Source organism: Meleagris gallopavo, chromosome 2 (assembly GCF_000146605.3).
Source record: "Meleagris gallopavo isolate NT-WF06-2002-E0010 breed Aviagen turkey brand Nicholas breeding stock chromosome 2, Turkey_5.1, whole genome shotgun sequence".
NCBI classification, from domain to species: Eukaryota; Metazoa; Chordata; class Aves; order Galliformes; family Phasianidae; genus Meleagris; species Meleagris gallopavo.
Genome location: NC_015012.2, coordinates 60,479,891 through 60,499,330, shown reverse-complemented (window position 1 = coordinate 60,499,330; position 19,440 = coordinate 60,479,891). Strand labels below are relative to the sequence as shown.

The 19,440-nt window shown below is 38.6% G+C and overlaps 1 long non-coding RNA gene across 6 annotated transcripts; it reads left to right on the top strand.

The window, feature by feature from the left end:
- The first annotated feature begins 535 nt into the window (after positions 1–535).
- Positions 536–18,351, top strand: LOC104909808. Of its 6 annotated transcripts, none has more exons than XR_004158938.1 (5): positions 717–915; positions 999–1,195; positions 2,352–2,520; positions 17,121–17,196; positions 18,135–18,351. It is a non-coding gene; the product is annotated as an uncharacterized LOC104909808 (long non-coding RNA). The 6 variants fall into 6 exon arrangements; XR_004158937.1 differs by having other exon boundaries at positions 999–1,213; XR_004158939.1 differs by lacking the exons at positions 717–915; positions 2,352–2,520 and adding an exon at positions 536–708 and having other exon boundaries at positions 999–1,213.
- Positions 18,352–19,440: the final 1,089 nt, after the last annotated feature.

The window sequence follows — 19,440 nt, the reverse complement described above, 5'->3', positions numbered from 1 at the left end:
TTATTCTGCCATATGGAAATGTGTAAAACATGAAAACAGTGGCAACACATACCATTCAGCATGTACAGTTCTCTTGCTGGCTAGACTGGGTAGCCCTTTTCCTAGCACAGAAGTTGTAACACCATCACTAACAAATGTTTAATTCTTAACACACCCACAATAAGTTACTACTAACTTCACCATGCAGCAGCAGGGAGAAAAGCATGAGCCAGGCAGGCTGCACACAGGAACAGACAGAAAACAGGTAGGGGCCAAACGTATAGCAAGGCTGTGAGCTCCCAGGCACAGGAGGCACACAGGAAGAGCACAATATCAATTAAAACGAATTGCCAGCAGGAGGAAAATATTAGAGAACTGCAAAGAACTGCAATGCTACGGGCACTTGAGCAACCACATACACCTGCGCGCAGGCAATGAGGCAGCGATGCTCACACACCCTACTAAGGGCGGTCTCCCTACACCATCTTGGTTAAGGGCACGATTTCCTTTTGCTGCCACTTCCGCCCCGGCTCAGTACGTCTGCTTCCTCCGCCCCTCTCAGGGATGGGAAGTAGTGGTTAGCGCTTCGCTGCGCGGCTCTTTTTGGTGTCCATGCGGCGAGAGGCCGCTGTGGGGCGCTCTCCGCCGGGCTGAGCGGAGTAAAGCGGGAGCAGCATCGGGCTGTGTCCGAGCGTAGCTGGAGGATCCCCGAACCGAAGCGCGGCCGCAGTGAGTGACCGGAGCAATGTGGGGAAATGAGACGACCGCATTCCGGGTGACATCTGCCGGAGGGCATGGGGGAAGAAGAGTCAGAGCTTCGCCTCTCTGCCCTGCTTCGAGCGCAGCCGCTATCTCTGCCTGCCGGGGGAGTGAGCCGAGCTGTGCGGGTGGCCCTTGCCCTGCGAGGGGCTGAAGGGCGATCACGCTGGCGCAGATGTGAGTGCTTGGGATGAAACGTGCCGATTGATATTATATTTGCCTTTCTCATTCTGGTTCCTTTTTTTCTTTTTGTCTTTCAGAACTTTCAGAAGGTCAGAGGTATCGCGGTGGCTGCGGCTGATCAGTTGTGCTGGCATTCACAGATAACAGCTGATCACGGGTAACAGCTGTCCTGTGCCTTTGTGAAGTCTGCACAATGCGTGTCTTTACTTCAGTGTCCTCTGGAGAGGGATAGGGCCCTTCAAGACAGGTGCAGCACAGCTTGACTGCACCCCAAGTGAGTTGGAGCTGAAAGGTAAATTAGTGGTTGGAGGAAGAGTAGGAATTCAGAGAAGTTGCATGTAAGAAGACGTGTCAAGGACAGTGAGTTCTGGTTGATCTGTTTAATGTGTGGTTTGTGTCACTTGAGAGACAAAGAGGCACAGTATGCTATTGAGACACAGTTTTTGTAGCAAATAGGACTTCAGAACTGTGATAAATGGGCAGCCTTTGCTGATGGTCTGCTTGGTTTGAGACTAGATTTTTCTGTTCATTACTTTTTTAAATCTTGCATACTGACAGGTGTTTTCTGGTTGTCACTGAAAGGAGAGGATCTTGGTTTATGGTCAGACTGTATGTTTTTTATTCGGTAACTTTCAGAGTTGTCACTAAGTAAGTCAGGCTGGTTAACTGCGGCCCTTGTTCTTTATCACCACCCTTACATCTTTGTTGTTTGAGATTTATGTGTGCTGGGAGGAAAAAAGGAGTTGAAGTCTTTCCTTCCATTTTCCCTACTGATGGAGTCTTCTTTGACCAAGAGGCAATGCAATGCTGCCTTTCAGTTACTCTGATTCCAGAAACCTCACCATGTGATGACAAAAATATAGTGTAGGTTTGAATAATACTTAGTGTTCAGTTAAATCAAGTGAAATTAGACATTTCAATTCTAAAAGAGTTGTGAGAAAACAATTTGTCACTCACTTCTAAGATATTATGGTTCTGAAATTCTGTAAGTTGTTAAAAGATTCTAAGCTTTTCCATGTTATTTTTGTGGATTATTCTGTAACTGAAATGTATTAGGGTTCCTCAATGCACCTCTTAAATAACATGTCTGGTATAAATTAGTGGTGCTTGCAAGTTTTTGTCGGATGTGGTGCTGTGGTAATTTCAATACAGCATGTAAATATGGAAATAATATGACTAGTATTGAGCATTATAATCCATAACAGATCCACAGGATAAATGTGACTTCCCCCTTAAAAGAGAGCATGGAAAGTTGCCCAAATGCCTTTATAGTATTGGCATCTATCTGAAACTTTAATGCATCTGAATCTTTTGTCTATCACTCTTTCTCTTCTCGGTGTGGATTGTTATTTTTGGCTTATTGGATTTTGTTGATGGTGTTTTGTTCCTTTTTCTTTTCTTCACTTATTTTTTTTTTTTTTTTCCTGAAGAGCAACTCTCGTAAATGACCTCAAGAGACTTTAGAGTATGCCCCTAGTTTGAAATGATGGAAAACTTACACCAGATATAAGGAAGAAATATTTTACAGTAAGGATGTTGAGGCACTGGAACAGGATACCTAGAGAGATGGTGGAAGCCCTGTCTTTGGAGATGTTCAAGGTCAGTCTGGACTAGGCTCTGAGCTATCTATGGGTATCCCAGTTCAGTGCAGTGGAGTTGGATTAGATGGCCTTTATGGGTCCATTCCAATTCAAACAATTTGATTCTGTATCTACTTTCTAATTCATTAATGTGATATACAGCATTTTTGCATCTGAGAAGATCTGACTTATCAATTCTCTAAATTTTTTTTGTTTTAATTATGTTTTTGGTCTGGTGTTCCTCTTCCTAAAGATTGTAAGTTTATTTCATCAGCACTCATCAGAGTTTCCTTCCACTTCAGTTTTTCTAGAAAGCTTCTCTTTGCTCTTTAGAATGCAATTTAGAAGCATTTCCATAAATATGTAAGCTGTTCACTCAAACCAGCAAAACTGTTCTAATTAACTAATTTTCTGATAGATGCATTCAAAGTGGTGCCATAGTGGCATTCTGTTTTCTTTTTTTACCACAAATTGTCTGAGTAAACGATCTATCTTTTCCTATTGGAAAAAAAAGTGTTCTCAATACTATGGTAAGTTTCATATCAATGTTAAGGCTCCTATTTGTGAGTTTTTTGCATTCAGCTGCTTCTGTCGTTAATTTTTATATTCATCTTAATATATGAAGAACTTTTCCTGTTACGTTGTTAAAATTTGTTGGCAATCTTTAGAAATGATTATAAAAAGTCTATCTGAAAAGATATTCTATACTATCTGAAAAAAAGAAGCTATTGTGTAGGAGTGAGGAAAAAGAGTGTAGGTTTATGTTTACATAGCCTAATATAAGCTTGTCTGGTTATGGTGAAGTACAATTGTCATGTATTCCACTTTCAATTTCTTTAACATCTTCCTCCTCTTAATTTTTTTTACTACCAAAACCTGCTGTCCTTCTTAGTTCCTCAATTGTGGGTTTAGTTTTTTTTGACTAGAGGAAGGAAGTATAAGAGTTTTCAAGTGCTGGATTACTTTGACTTACGCTGGAGAACTTGTATATTAGAGACTTTTTGTTTCTAGTAGTTTCTCAGTGGATATCAAGATGAGTAGCTCAGTTGACTTGCAGTTGATCTAGACAGTAGTCACTTGGAGAAACAGAAAATATAGCCTTAAGTTTTTGTTTTTTTTTTCTTTGAGAAGGTGTGGTGAAGGCTTCTTGTTTGTTTGTTCAAATGACTTTAGAGTTTTGTCCAAACTTGAAAACTGCAATTATTATTTGTATTTGAGTATTACCTTGGACTATCGAATTTCAAAAGGGAGATTTTCTTCTCTATTTCACCTCTTCCCACTGCCTTGATCCATTTGGGATCAACTTCAGTTTGTTTGTGGTTTGCTTGGTTTGGATCTTTGTATAGCTTTTGTGTTTTGTTTGTTGTTATTTTTTTTTTCTTCCAGAAGATTGCAAGAGCCTTGACTGTGTCCAGTTCTAACAGCTGAGTATATTGTTGTCTTTGCTAATGCAGGTCTTGACTTTTTTGTTTGTCCTTCCTATTTACACAAAGAGATGCTACAATTCAAGTTCTGACTTTTCTTTTAGGTTATTTTCATAATGTTTTTCAATATGAGGAGCTTAGCAAATCAAGAACAATATGATTTTGGCAAATGCTAATACCACTCCTTTATGAAAGGAGAGTTGCTGTCAAAAAGAAAATATCTTAATCTTACGTACTCAGGCAATATCCTTGCTTTGTTCATTGTTTTAAATATTATACTTCCATGTGGTCTTAGAAACGTTTAGATGGATGGATGCCTTCTAGTCTTGCTCTCTGATTGGTCACAGTCATCTCTGCAGTATGAGAAACATTTACCAGACACTAGAATGGAGATTGCCATTTACTACTATTACTGTTACGTTATTCTGGTTGCAGTCAAGTTTGCCCATGGCTTCTGTATCCTGAAGTATTTGGAGGGTAGAACAGGAAAAGTTTTCAAGATGAGCAACCTAATGTAATATCAGTTATAAAATGCATAATACTTGTTGAAGAGCTGTCGGATGTGCAGCTGTGTTATGAGAATATATCTTAAGCAGAGGCTTATATCCTTTATTGTGAAATAAAGCTGGGAAACTTGAAATGCCTAACTTGTTCTAGTGTGACTTGATGCTTTTCTCAGAAAAATCTTGGTAATGAAAGCTAAGGAACTAGTTGAAAACTGGTATCTCACTGAGACCTTTTCAGGGCATTTGAATACTTCCTTAAAGAGCCAACCACTAAAGCTAATTCAGAGTGCTGAGAAGGTGACTAGCTTGGACTTTCTTTCTCCAACTGCCATCTATTTACATTGGGTTGCTACTTAGCTTATGTTGGCTCTTCTCTCTAAGAGAAACTCCTGTAATATAGGAACCTTTTTTTTAAAAATAAACACTGCAGTAAGAAAATTTTGTTTTCCCAATTTCCTGAGAAATTCTTCCTGGTTCTGCTGCCTTCTTCCTTAGTGTTTCAGGCTTAGACTCCTTCAATCTAAGTAGTTCCCCAAATGTGCTGTCGTGTTACTCTGTATCTGAGAGCTTTCTGCTTGTTAGGCATAGTTTGTAGGTTGTTTTTTTGTTTCTTTTTTTTTTTTTTTTGTTTGTTGTTTTTTGTCTGCTAATGACATTTCAATGAAAGGCTGCAACAGTTTTGAGAGATGATGTGTTGTATTGAAGAGTGGTCACTGTACGTGACTCATACTAAACCAGTATCCTGATCTCTGCTATCATCTCTTCCCGGAGACTGCACTTGGTATAATAATATATATTGGACAAGGCTTATGAAGGGAGGTAATCATCTTTTATTAGGCTGACTTATAATGAGACATGGTTCTAGGCAAGCTTTAGGTCACACAGTGACCTCAAGAGTTTATGTGCCTAGACACACATCAGATCTTTTTTCCATCTACGTTAGTCTAATAAAAGGTATTACATCTCCATGGAAACACTGCCTGACTTGCAGTCTTGTTAATACAAGGCTGCAACAACGTGGCAACCATCATCAAAACTGACCAACATGCTACATACTATGTATACTTTCCAGTCCCCACTGTGCTGTGTGCACTAATTTCGGCTCTAGGGTTTTTATATTCAAGATGTGATTAATCATGCTTTGATCAACAGTCTTTCTGTTAAGTAAATTTTGAATCCAAATTTAGTTTGTCTGTCTTGAAATGAAGACTTTGATTTTTGGACTGCTTTTGCTATCTTTCAACATTGCTTTAGTATGTGCTTTTATAAATGAGATCCAGTTTAATAACTGTAGGAGCCTTAAAGGTCACTCGTGCTTTGTATACAAGCATGTATAATTTATCAGAATATTTGTCACATTTTGTTTTGCTTTAACTCAATTATTTTCACAAGCAGACAAATACTTCAGGCGATAACCTTTATTGCTGTCTGTTACTTACCAAGTGAAGGATACTACAAACTTGTTGATGATGTCTATTTTATGTAAGGTGTATCTCCTACTTGAGATAAGTAGCTAAATTGAAAAGCAATTTAACTGGTGTTTTAGGCTGCATCAGTAATGATCTCTTCCTATATTCTATCTCCCTAGATCTTCTCCATTTTCATTTGAAGAGTTTAGTGTTAATTACAGAACTTTTTTTTTTTTTTTTTCCTGCCAATGTTAAGCAGTACTGAGAGCTACTGAAATGTTTCCTTTGAGCTTTCTGAGCTTTCTGTGGAAAAAGTTTCCTTGCAAGGAAGCTCTTGATACAAAGCATAAGCAAGTGAGGCATCAGATCTGAGGCAGTGATTAGCCATCGCTGCTGAGTGATGCCAATACAAAATTTTAGATAGATTAAAGTCATGTGGTTATGTCCACTTCTCAATGACAGAGGTACAGGAGTATACTGGTGTAATGGTGTGATGCAAATGTGAACTGTAGGGACTTATAAGCAATATTATGGTTTAGGTGAATAAGAACATGTGTTATTGCATGGGATTCTTTGCTTATATCCTTAAGCAGCCATTCTGTAATTCTAGGAAAAGACTTAGGTTGGAAGGTTCCTTGAAGATCATCTGGTTTCAACCTCTCCACCCGTGCTACGGGCTGCCATCTACCAAATCAGGGTGTTCAAGACCCTATCCATCCTGGCCTTGAACACCTCCAGGGATGGGGCACCCACAGTTTCTCTGGGTAGTCAGTGCTCACCAAAAACAAACAAACTAACAAACAAAACAAACAAAAAAACACCTTTGCTAAATGTAATCCAAACCTACCCTCTTTTAATTTAAAATCATTACCACTTGTCCTGTCATGGCAACCTCTAGTAAAGAGTTCTTCCCCATCTTTCCTAGAAGTCCCTTTTAGATACTGGAAGGCCACAGAGGAGGCCTCCCTGGAACCTCCTCTTCTCCAAGCTCAACAAGCCCAGCTCCCTTAATGTTTCTTTGTAGGAGAGGTGCTCCAGCCCTATCATCATCTCTATGGATTCCTCTGGACTTGCTCCAACAGCTCTATGTTCTTCTTGTGCTGGGGGACCCGGAGCTAAACACGGTAGTCCAGATAGGGTCTCACAATAGTGGAATGGAAGGGGACATTAGTTTCCCTCACTGCTGGCCACACATTGTTTTTGCTTGCTTGCTTGTTTGTTTGTTTTTTAAGGTAGCAAAAGGTACAATTGGCTTTCTGAGCTACAACCACTAATTTCTAGCTGGCTCATGTATAGCTTTTTTGTCCACCAGTATACAGTATACCTAGTAGCATTGCTCATTAATAACTATTGACTGGTAAAAGCCCATGAATAGACCTCTTGTTATTATTTTCCAGATCATTAGTTTACAGTCCTGTAGCCAAACTCTGGGCCTACAAAAGAAAAAAAAATAAAAAAATTAAGCTGCAATCCAACAGTGCCTGCTCAAGAACTGCTTGCAGAGAACCTCTTAAACCATTATCTCTTATTAATAGTTCTTTCCTGGTGTTGTAGAGCATATACTTGCTCAGTCTTGGCTGGAGCTACTGTCAATCTATGCTTGAGTTCATAGTTTATATATAGATGTTAGATGTTATATTAATGAGCACAGTGGTTAGTCACTACTTCTCAGCACATCCCAAGGAAGTTTGTTCTTTATATACTTAAAGACTTTTCATTTTCCCTTGAGCTCTGTCTCTTTAATAGTTTACTTTAGTAATCACCACCACTTTTCATAGTCTTAAAATAATGCTGATACAGATAATGAAACTCATGTAGTGCTTTTTCTTTTTACCAATGTAAGATTTAAATAATCTTACTCACAAACAGTAAGGAATGTATGCAGCTGACAAGTCAGTAACTTTTGATATCTTGCTTTATGAGATCTGTATTAATGCAGTTTTGGGATAGTCAACATTTGAAAATAAAAAGTTTAAAAAAAATACTTAATTAGATCATGTCTTTTACGTTCTCTTGTATTTTTGAGATAAACCGATTGAAAAAAGTGAGGTTTTTCATTACATTCTCAAATTGTCTTCTTTGACAGTAATTGTTAACATCTACATATGGTTACTTTAAATTGATGTTCTTATGAAATCTATTTATTTTTAAGCATTCAACTTACTATCATAAGAATAATTTTACATTTACTGTATGCTGTGGTTTAACTTGACAGGCAGCTTAGCACCATACAGCTGCTTGCTCCTAGTGGGATAAGTGGAGAGAATCGAAGGTGAGAGGAAACCAAAGTAGATCTCGTAAGTTGAAGTGAAAATTACTTACTTACTAAGATAGAAAAGGAGGAGGAGAAAAACATTAGTAATGATAAATATAAATATATTGGTATATCATTACCGTTATATATCTCATTACTTTATGTATACTTAGAAAACAAATTATACACAGTGCAATTGCTCACCACCTGCTGACTGATGCTCAGCCTGTCCCTGAGCAGCAGCTGCTTCTCCCAGCCATCTCCCTCAGTTTTATAGTTCTACATGATGTCATATGGTGTGGAATGTCCCCTTATCCAGTCCGGGTCAGCTGTCTTACTTCTATCCCTTCATAGTTCTTTGCACCCCTAGATCCCCTTGCTGGCAGGGCAGTAGGAGAAGCTGAAACATCCTTGGATCTGTACTGCTCAGCAACAACTAAAACATTGGTATGTTATCAGCATTGTTTTCTCCTGAAGCCAAAACATAGCATCATATCAGATACTATGAAGACCGACTCTGTCGCAGCTGAAACCAGGATGCTAAAAAAAGATTCTATCAGTGAGTTGATGTCCACATGGAAGGTTTTGAGGACATAACTGGGCAGAGTGGTGAATAATACCATCTTGACTCCCATTTCCTATTAAAAGTTGGACTAACTAGATGATCATTCAAAGTTTCTTCTAGCCTGGCTTGTTTTAGGATTCTGTAGTTGTGCAGAAATGAAATGGCACTTCTTGAAACCAGCAACCTTTAAGCACTGGAAAATTATTTTAGTAGTCACACTATATCATTAGCACAATAATGTCAATGTATGGGAATGGTAGCCTTAGGCTACGTAGGAAAATATATTAATTTTTTGAACTTGAACACTTGTATTTAGCGCTGCTCTTTAATGATTTACCTGAAATACTGAGGAAGACTTCTTTTACATAAGTGTTATATGGGGTTGTAAGCAAGGATAGAACGTACTTAAAGAAAACTTCATTTTGAAATTCTTGGGATTGTTAATGGGATTATTCAGTTTATCAGATCTGTTTTCTGGATTGGTTTGAAAAGCTTTATTCAATGAAAACTCATAGCACAACTAAGTAGTATTGATTGAAATGAAATTTAGAGCCTTTAAGGATGAAATGAGTTTTTTGAAAGACTGCAGAAAAAGTGTGCCTTGGTGAAAATGTGGTAGGAAAAATAATGTGGTGGCCTCATAATTCTATTCGTCAGAGGATTACAGTCATGTCAGAGACAGATATTAAGCTATTGTTTTCTGCTCAAGCTGTTTGAATAAGAAAGTTGACTATTTGCTCACCAAGGTTCCCTAACAATTGCCAAGAAGACTAACAGTTTAGTAACAATCTAACAGTTAAACAGTTAAATAACAAAAATTGGATACAGTGCAGTGGTTATGATCAAAATATCACAAATCCTTTTCTTTTGAGTAGGAATTTCCATAAATCCACTATATCAAATTTCTGAATCTGGAAATGCCATATTAGGAGGCCTATTCTTAGTCCTTATTGATGCTGCTCTTTTAATATAGACCACCAATTTCTTACCAGAAACTGAAGTATGAAGTCCTCGTACATTGCAATATATACACTGAGATAAAGCAAACTACAGATCTATTCCTTTCGTTGTCTCTTTAGTAACATTGAAGCAAGGGCATCTTAGCACCTTCTGTTGCTGTGAAGTATCCTCATTTCCCTGCTTGTGCCTGTAGCAGTAGTCTCTTCACATTGTTTGAACAATCTAAACTTCACTTGAATAATTTATTGTGTAATAAACTAAATATTATCGAATAAACCACTGAGTTGCTTTGGTTTTATTTTGTTCTCCAGACTTTGTATAATCACTGGATGCTAACAAAACTTATCTTCTGAAATGAGACAAATGTAGAGGTTTTTTTTGCCTTGAATCAGCTGTACTTCTAAATAGTTCAGTATACTTAAAACCCTTCAGGTAAAATCTACAAAACCTAAACCATGGGTCTTTTATTTAAAATCTACCTTTCCTCAACATACGTCACTGATGGAAAACACTCTTAAACGTGTTTTTGCTGATGTTAGGTCACCTTGCAGGCTGAACTGCAGAATGATGATTTACTGATGCTTTTTAATGTGGATTAAATCTATTGCATTTCCTCCCTCCCTGTTTTCTGGTGGGCTGCAGTTAGAGCTGTTGAGCAAAGGGGTCCTATTTTTATTTTCTGCTTCAATGACTTTGATACAAAGGAGATGACTAAAGTTTATTGGCAAATTTCTGTTTTGACACCAAGAGAAAAGAAGAAAAACTACAGAAAATGTAGTGATTGTCTTCATGTGTATATTTCTACTTGGAGATGGTTACTGTAATAATGAATGAGCACTTCAGCAAGATTGAGATTGAGAACTTTTGTCGTCAGTCCTAAAGTTACCATCACTTTGTAAACTGGAAGAACAAATTAAGATTTGCCCAAGGATGTGGTGGCACTAAATTAAGAGTTCTTCACCCATTTCCACCCATGCTGCCTTCAGTAGATCCTGTCTGTTGTGTGGCAATTTTAACCGTTTCTATTGCCTAAAAGATTTGCTTCTCCTAAGTCGTTTTAGCCTTCTCCCAGAAGATCGTTAACTGACACATTCTAAAAAATAATCCATTTGTGCTTGCTATCCTCAGTTTGAAAGCATAGGAAAAGAAAAGAAAAAGAAAAAAAAAAAAAGATTTGAGTGCTTACTATGTGCTTGCATAGAAGCTATGTTCTTAGACCTGTGTTGCCTGTGGTTTCCAAACTATTGAAGTTACTTGAAAATTACCAGAGGTGAAATTACTTTGCTTTGTGATAACAAAGGATCTTACAAGCAATTACTTTAGTGAAGAGCTCCCTTTATTTTATTTTTTTTACTGCTTCTGTTGCACAGCTAGAGATGGAATGTGTGTCTACATAGTAGTGTTAATGCAGACTTTAGAACAGGGCTTTCAGCATAGGCAGATACTGCAGCTGCAGTGCAAAGCCAGTAATTTAAGTCATGGTCCGTGTATAAACTGGAATTTGTTTTGGCAGATGTATTTCAATTTTTCTGACATGTCTAATAACTTTGTTCATAAGGATAACTCTTTAACTAGGCATATTATCCTAATGTTTATGTAAAATGAAAGAAACCAAATCATTAGATATAGACGAATGAGTTTTTACAGTGAATCACATGACTGGCAGAGGTAGCTGACAAGTCAACTTTTTTTAGTAGGTCTGAACTTTTACCATCACTGGTGTTATTGGAACACATCTAATACTACTTGCTGTTGCAGCATATGGTGTGTTAATGCTTTCTTTTTATTTTTAGTATGCCAGAACCATGTGTTCCTCCCTACAGCATGAGCTGGCTTTCCTTATTCACATTCCTTGCAGTCCATCTGTCTATAAATGATTTTAAAAATACATAGAATGATGATGCAAAGATACTAATGTGTTAAGTCATTAACAATAAAAATCAAACCTGGAAAATTTGTTGTGTATTTGGGCCAAACACGCTCCAACACCACCTCCAAAATCAAGTAACTTCCAGTTTTTAACTAAAACTTTTAATAGAAGCTTTTCATCTAAAATAAGTATTTGTCAAATGTCGAAAGCATCTTTAGGAGTAAATCTGATTTATTTATTTTTTTTCTTGTGGAATGCCTAGTATTTTGTGGAAGGGAGATGCTGTAAGATTAGGGCTGTGTAAAACTGAGGGAAGTCAATGTAAAACCAGTCCTATGTGACTTAAAAAGAATCTGACTGTCTTGCTTTGTTCTGTTTTTGCAAGTCATGGTGAAATGAAGGAAGCTGGAAGAAGATACATGCCTGTTAGATATAACTGAGCTAGTAATTTATATATTCTGACAGGTGGTTGGTTTTCACTGGATAATCTTGGTTCCAAATGAAGTGTTATTTCTGGAATTTGTAGAAAAAGCCTGTACTTGAAAAGTAGCAGTGGTTGACACCTTTTCCTGCATTATCTCAGTAGTTACTGATCTGACAATATTAACAAGCTCAGAGGTGTCTGTAACTCTATGCTCAGCATTGGTAAGGCCACGCCTGGAGCGTGTGTCCAGTTCTGGGCCCTTATTCAAGGGAGACATGGACCTACTGGTAGGAGCCCACGTGCCACTACTTTGTGGTAGTGCCACAAAGATGGTGAGGAGACTGGAGCGTTTCTTTTATAAGGAGTGGCTGTTCAGCCTGGGTGTCATCCAAAATCGGAAAGTTTTATTGCTAAACTAAAACATTGGTCCTTAAACTAATATACAGTTCCCTGTTGCTAAAGCAGGCTCTATGGTGGGGAAAAAGAGACTTGGGGAGAATCTCATCAGTGCCTATGGATACCTGAAGGGGAAGGGTACAGAAAAGACAGAACCAGGCTCTTTTCAGTGGTGCCTAGTACCAGAATACAAGAGGTTCTCCCTGACCATCAAGGAGCATTTCTATGCTGCACAAGTGAACAAGCCACTGGCACAGAGAGGTTGTAGTCATCTTCTGGGGGCATCTTGAAAATCCATCTGGATGATGTTCTGGGCACCCTATTGTAGGTGGCCCTGCTTCAGTGGAGTAGGAGCAATCAGATCACCTACAGAGGTCCCTTCCAACCTCAACTATTCTGTGACTCACAAGCTGTGCTTTTAGCAGTGGACTCCTTAGAATTATTGAGCATACTTCAGAGTAATGTTTGCTCTGGGAGAGCCTTGTGTTTAAGCCTGCAGTTAAGCAAGAATCTAAGATCTTGTGACCTGGCAGTGGGGAAAACTGGTGACAGAGCTAGAAGTAGTGTTTCTGTTTGTTTTTTTTTTTTCCATTTATTTCCATGCCAATGATCTGATAAATTGCCCTAGCAAGCTTTCTCTTTAGAGAAGAGATAAAATAGTAAGTAGAACTGGCCTGGCATTCAATGTCTTGTCAACTCATGATGGCTCTTGTAAATCCTTTTGCCTAATTGCTGATCCTTCATTTCACATATGCAGCTACAGTTTCTTAATTTTGTATTTATTTTCTGTTGTCTGCATGCTTCATTTGATAAATCTTGTGTAAACAATTGTTCATAGCTATACTCTGTAGTCTTTGCCAGTTCCAGAACAGTATCTGAACAGTAGATCAGCATCCACCCACAATCTTGAATGTAGTAATAATTCTGTAACCTGTGTTTTCTAACACTCTGTGATTTTATTTTTCTTCCCCTCAAGGCAGAAGACTATGACTTTCTGTGCTGTTTGTCAGCTTCAAATAGCTTTAAACTTGTAAATGGGCATATTGTTCTCATTGACAGCTGGTCAGGGGTGAGCAGAAACTACCATATAACTGGCACAAATCTAGATTCCATCAAGAAAGAAGTAGGCAGAACCAATGTTGTTTCTATCTGGAACCGGGTGAAGGTAGTCAATAAATAGAACCCTCCAGCACTCAAATGAGCACTGTATCCAGGCTTGGATCTTCTTTGGCAGATTGCTCAGGACAGTAAGTCTTATGTGTGATGTGTCATTCCAGCATATCTGTATGTAAGTGTGGTTAATCCACCATTTTTTTTTTTTCCTAAGAGCATATCTGTCTTATTTATTTCTGCAGACCCTTCCTCTGTGATGCACTCTTTTCTTCAAATCCTCATGCTAGCCCATAAATACAATGTTGTCCAATTCACATGAGTTATTTCAAATGGGAATTCAAAGGACTGGGCTCAGATTAAAATCCTACTGATTATATGCTTTAAGTAGACTCAAAATGTCTTTGTCAGATGTCTTTAACCTCTCCAGCTGTCCTGTTAGTGATCATGAGTCAGAAGCTGAGTTCTATCCAGCTGAACTTGGAAGTCTTAACTGTTAAACCGTTAGGATAATTTATTTGGCAGTTTAAAAATGTGGACTGAAGCATTACTGAGGTGACAGCAGCCTTTTTGGAATGCTGCCTCATTTCATTTATTTGTTTACTTATTTGTTTATTGAAAAGAGAGTCTCTCAGGCCTTTGTTTACTTCTACACACTGAAAATGGTATTTTCTGGAAGAACTGAGCTTACCATGGGCTGATAACGTTGGGTTTTTTTTTGTTTGTTTGTTTTGAAATGTCCATGGAAATTCCTCAGACTGGTTGTGTGTGAATTGTTTTTTATACAGCCTATGAAGAAACAAGAAATCAACACCCAAATATCACAACTTACAGCACCTGATACAGGAGGTATCTCTCTTGTTCAGGGCTGCTCTGTAACATTTCATTTTGGAGAGATGAGTGTTTTTTATAAGTGTAACAGAACACATCAATACCTGGGACCTCTAATTAAACCTTGGAATTGTGTGGGGGTTTTTTCACTTTTGAACTTCTGGTCAGCTTCTTGTTCTATCCTTTGCTGACATTTCTGTAATAAAGTAGCACTTGGATCTTGTTCATTAAGAGATTTTTTTATTTCTGCTGGAACTGATCTAGATACATCCAGGTATTTATCGTAGTGAAACAGCTCTTCTGAAGATAAAAAGAGATTATCCTTTGATTTGAAGTAATGTTCTTGTCGTTTTCAACGTTTCCACAAAAAGTTTAGGGTGCAGCACAGCTCCATCAGTAGGTAATCAAAATCCATTTCAGATGTGAAGGATGAGGAGGACCTCTTGGGTCATGTTATGGTCCACTCCATTAAGACCCAGGGATCTTTATAATTAGCAGCGATGTATACAGCATATATCCAAACTGTGCTCCTATGTTCTGTCCTGATGTTCTTACAGCAGAGGCTGATTTTGGTACAGCTGCCATGCAGATAAGTATACCACCTCTTTTCACAGTGAGGTTAAAAAAGTGTTACAGAACTAGTCACCCCGTACAAACTGTAGTTACAGCCTATATGTCTGATCTTTGTAGCCCTTCCTGCCTTTGAATGCTTGAAAGAAGAGCTCTGCACTTAGTGGTCACCTAGCGACCGTGTATACAATACAAGAGTGTTTTTTCTCTTTTTCAAGTTAGTACATCTTGTGAGCTGCTATTGAGTGTCAGGTTATAGATGAAGTTTTTCTTTTTTCCAGTGCAAATCCACAGACGTAATGGCAAGCTTTTGTACATTTAAAACAAAAGTATCAATAGATTTGACCTCCTGTAATTTTATTTCTGTAGGTACAAAAAAGCAGTGTTCTGTATTTGATTGCTGGTTACCCTGGCTGCATTTGAGTACATCTGTGTTTTGTTATGACTTTAACCACTGCATAACCTTAGAACTATTACATAATGATTTCATTTTACTTCAATGCTAACTCCTACAGGCTTCAATAGAAATGCACACAAGAAGCAAGATTTAGTGCTGGCTTTACAACATATTTAATTGTCCTCTTTAACATACAGCTTTTACGATAATAATGAAAAGATTTTCAACTGTTTTTGAAGATTTCTGAAGCCAGTGGTGAGGAATAGTTACGGAAAGAAACTAGTCTGTGTAATTAAGATAATTAAGCCTGAAATCACCCTTTATATTCAGGGTGAAAATAAAGCTGCAATAGAAGTTCACTAAGAAAATGTATCTTGACAAACCAAGCGTTTGAGAAGTTGGGGGAATAGTTTTCATGACTGAAACTATGCATTCTTGTTACACAACTAACCTCTATGTTTATGTTTTCTTTCTGGAATGCATCCATTCAGTAAAGATTGAGTACTCAAAACATCCAAGGAAAAGATGTGAAAATGAACATATAATAAGAAGCTGAAGTGTGTTCTTCTGCATGCTATTTATTTACATTAAAAGATTTCTTATAACCCAAGGCTGTGTTTTCTAATATTTTATTTCCTGTTGACACATTTCATTTCTGGCACTTGTCTGTTGATTAGCAAAATACCAAATACTTGGGAAAGGACTTAGCCTAGTTTTCATTCTACAGTTTAAGTCAGATGAGAAGCAAGAATCATCTTGCATTTATTGCATTCTGCCTTTCCTCATGAACCCATTGCTGGGAGGAGAGAAACCTGAAGGTATTTGTTCTAACTCATGCTTCCTTAGCTGCTCACTTTCACTCCTAGACCTTTCTCTCCACTGGGATGATGGAACATGAGAATTATTTGAACTGGATTATAGAATTGATCCAAGTTAAATATGCATGGTTTATAACCCTTTTAATCCAATTTGCCTTGATTTAATTTTGCAGTGTGCTGCAGGAGGTGGCACAGTGGAGAGGGAATGGAAGGGCTGAGTAACACAGCATGATTGAGGGAGTAGGGAGAGAAAAACGCTAATCAATCCTACAGCCATTTGGAGATTGCTCAGTGTTCCCTGTGCAATTTTGAAGGAACAGTACCTAGCTGAAGAGAACTAGAGGACAGCTCTTTCTGAACAGTAACATGGGGGAAAGTCATTTTTTTCCTAGGTGGGAAAAGCAAAAGATTGTTATATTTATGGGACTTCTTCAATAATATAACTAGTAAATGTGCAGGTGGAACATCCTCATGGTTGTGTGTGTGTGTTAAACTGATTTAAAAAAAAAAAAAAAACAACCTTAAAATACAGCTAGCTACATCCTGAGACTTGTTCCTCAGTGCTGAGTGGAGAATCTTAATCATCAATGATGATTAAGGATGATTAAGGGAAAATGAAAATAATCTTAATCTGTTATTTGTAATGTCCCTGAAGAAGGTGTCAGTGGGATCTGATTGTAGCTGTTTCTAACTTTGCCTCTCCCTAGCCTCTGGGTACACTTCCATTTGCTGGCTTTGCCTTGTTTTTAACATGTACTCTCAATGTAATAATCAGTTTTTGTGGGGAAGAACGTGTAGCCTAGCAAGAAAGAACATTGATAGCAATTTCAAAAACAGCTTGATTACATTTTGCTAACTAAACAAAAATGATGACAATTGCAGTTGGAGCATAATAGTATTTCAGTTTCATTTGAACAGCAGCATGTGGTTGCTACAATGGTAATTTTAATCAAACTGGAAAAGAAAAAAGAATCCTACGAAAACTACAGTGAGTCACTACTTTCTCCAGCATCTCACAATTCAGAAAAAGTAGCCATTTCAATTATATTACTGGATATTAATTTTCTTTTGCCTTAAACTTTTAGGAACTTGAAAAAGCAATGAACAAGAGTGGCTTAGACACAGACACAGAAAAATAAAGTTCTACTCGTTCAGATTCAGGTAAATCAGGGTGAGCTTAACACCTTTTGTTTATTTTATTTTTAATTTCGAATCTTTCTTAGTCTAAACTGGCTGAAGAGTGTTCTTAAATAACCATTAGTGAAGTGGGAATGACACACAACACCCCATAACCACAGAGCAGGTGAGTGTTGTCTGTTCAAATAATCTCTCTAGCCTTCAAGAGGCAGACAAATTTCATATAATTTATTATTTATTTTTTAAACTTATTAAGAACACTTATTTTTACTTTTCAAATACATCGTTAAATTGCATGCTGGCACTTTGTGAAGAGTTTCTCCTCTGTTTTTTGTTGAGAAGAATAAAGCAATGGAAGCCCTGTTCTTCTTTGAAAGCTTCCAAAAGCTTCAGTAAAGATGACTAGTTTTGCGGGAAGCCCTGAAGATCAAATAATCTGTCCTGAATTTGGAATTTCTTCTTACATTAGCAATTGGCTTTGGCTCAGATTTTTCATTTTTAAACTTTAATGGCTTCAAACATTTATGAATGGATTTTTTAAAAGCTGATTGCAGTTAATTGGTTGCTATCTTAGCTTGTTTAAAACATGCCATTTTTCAGCATGCAACTTTCACTCACAATAAAATCAAAATAATTTTTAAGGTGTACTGAGCATTTTCATGGAATCTAGAAGCTCTTGTCCAACTGGGAAAAGTCTGAAAAAAGTATTCCTTATGCATAATTAAAGAAGAAATGAATACCACTTCTGTGCTATTTTTATAGGAAGGCATGTTGAAGGGTTAGTAATAAATACGACTCTAGGTCTGATTTTTTTTTTTCTCTTTAAAATAACAAAAGCTGCTGATCGTAAGTGGAAATTAACTTCTTACTTAGAACAGTTATTTAACTGTAAGACTTACTGTCAGTCTTTATTTTAACACAGATGTCCTGTGTGCTGAGTCTGCCATCTGCTTTTCCTGCAGGGTATGTGGAGAAGAAAAACGAATCAACAAATCATATGGATACCCAAAAAAATAAACAGTACTTGAATCAACTGCATTAGGACAGCACAAAACTGAAAAGATATTCACTTCGGAAGAGCAACCTCTTAAAAGCTCTCTGAAATGTTGTGACTTTGTCTTTTGCCTTCACTGTGATCAGTATAGGCAAATAATTAAAATAAATGAATTTGAAACATCATAGATTGTCTGAGTGTTAAGGTAGCCAAGAAAAATGTGGTTTTTATCATAGCAACAGTGCAACAACCTTTGAACGTGACGTACTGCAGCCACAAAAAGAAGAGTATTGCCTTGAAACCTGTCACCTTACCTTAGCTCTCATGCTGTCCTCAGTTGTTTTGTATTGTGCTACTTGTCTTTAGGAAAATCTGTAGGCTAGTGTGTGGGAAGCTGACTTAGACTTTACTCAGGGTCTGGTGTAAGAGGAATTTATACAGGCTGCTGCCATAGCCCTGTAGAACTGTTCTGTGGGTATCACTGCAGTTCTCAGGATCGAGAGAAGGCAGATGAAGGTCATAATAGTAAAGCGTTGCTATATGAGGGTTATTCTTTGTGACGTGTTTTTAAGTATATATGAAACTATGCTATACAGCAAGATTCCATCTTAAGATGACATATCTGTTGCCAAAATTCACTTAAGAGAGGGCAGGGCTGGCTGCGGGGCTTGCCCGTTTCTCTACCGTGAGAGGAAGAAGCTGATGCTGCTGAGACTTAAGTATATGTGATGTCAGAATAAATAGCAAGCTATATGAGTAGATACCCAACTTTATTCCGCTGGCTTTCAGCCCACCTCGGAAGCGAGGTTTGGAGACAACGCTCTTGCTGCTCCCCCTTTCCCTCCGGCCCCGCCCCTGCGGCTCCCCCAGTCCCGCCCCGGAGCAGCAGGCGATGACCCATTGGTTCCCGCCCTCCTCTCATTTGCATAGAGGGGTCGAGTCCGCCCCAGGCCCCGCCCCTCACGGGTGTGCGGCCGTGCGCGCGCTGTTGTGGCACGTGAGGGCGGCGCACGTGGGTCCGTTATGTAAAACACGGGGGGCGAAGGGGCGGGGAGGTGCCTGAATGCTGCGCAGGCGCGCCAGCCGTCCACTGCCGCGCATGCGGGGTAACTCCGTGCGCAAGCGCGCGGGATGAGGGGCGGGGCCGAGTGGTGCTGGTTGCCCTCCTCCCGCGCCCCTCCCCCGGTCAGACGGCGGAGGTCTCGAGCGACAATGAAGCAGGAGCCGCAACAGCAGCAGCAGCCGCCGGCCCAGCAGCCGCCCCCCGCCGGCGC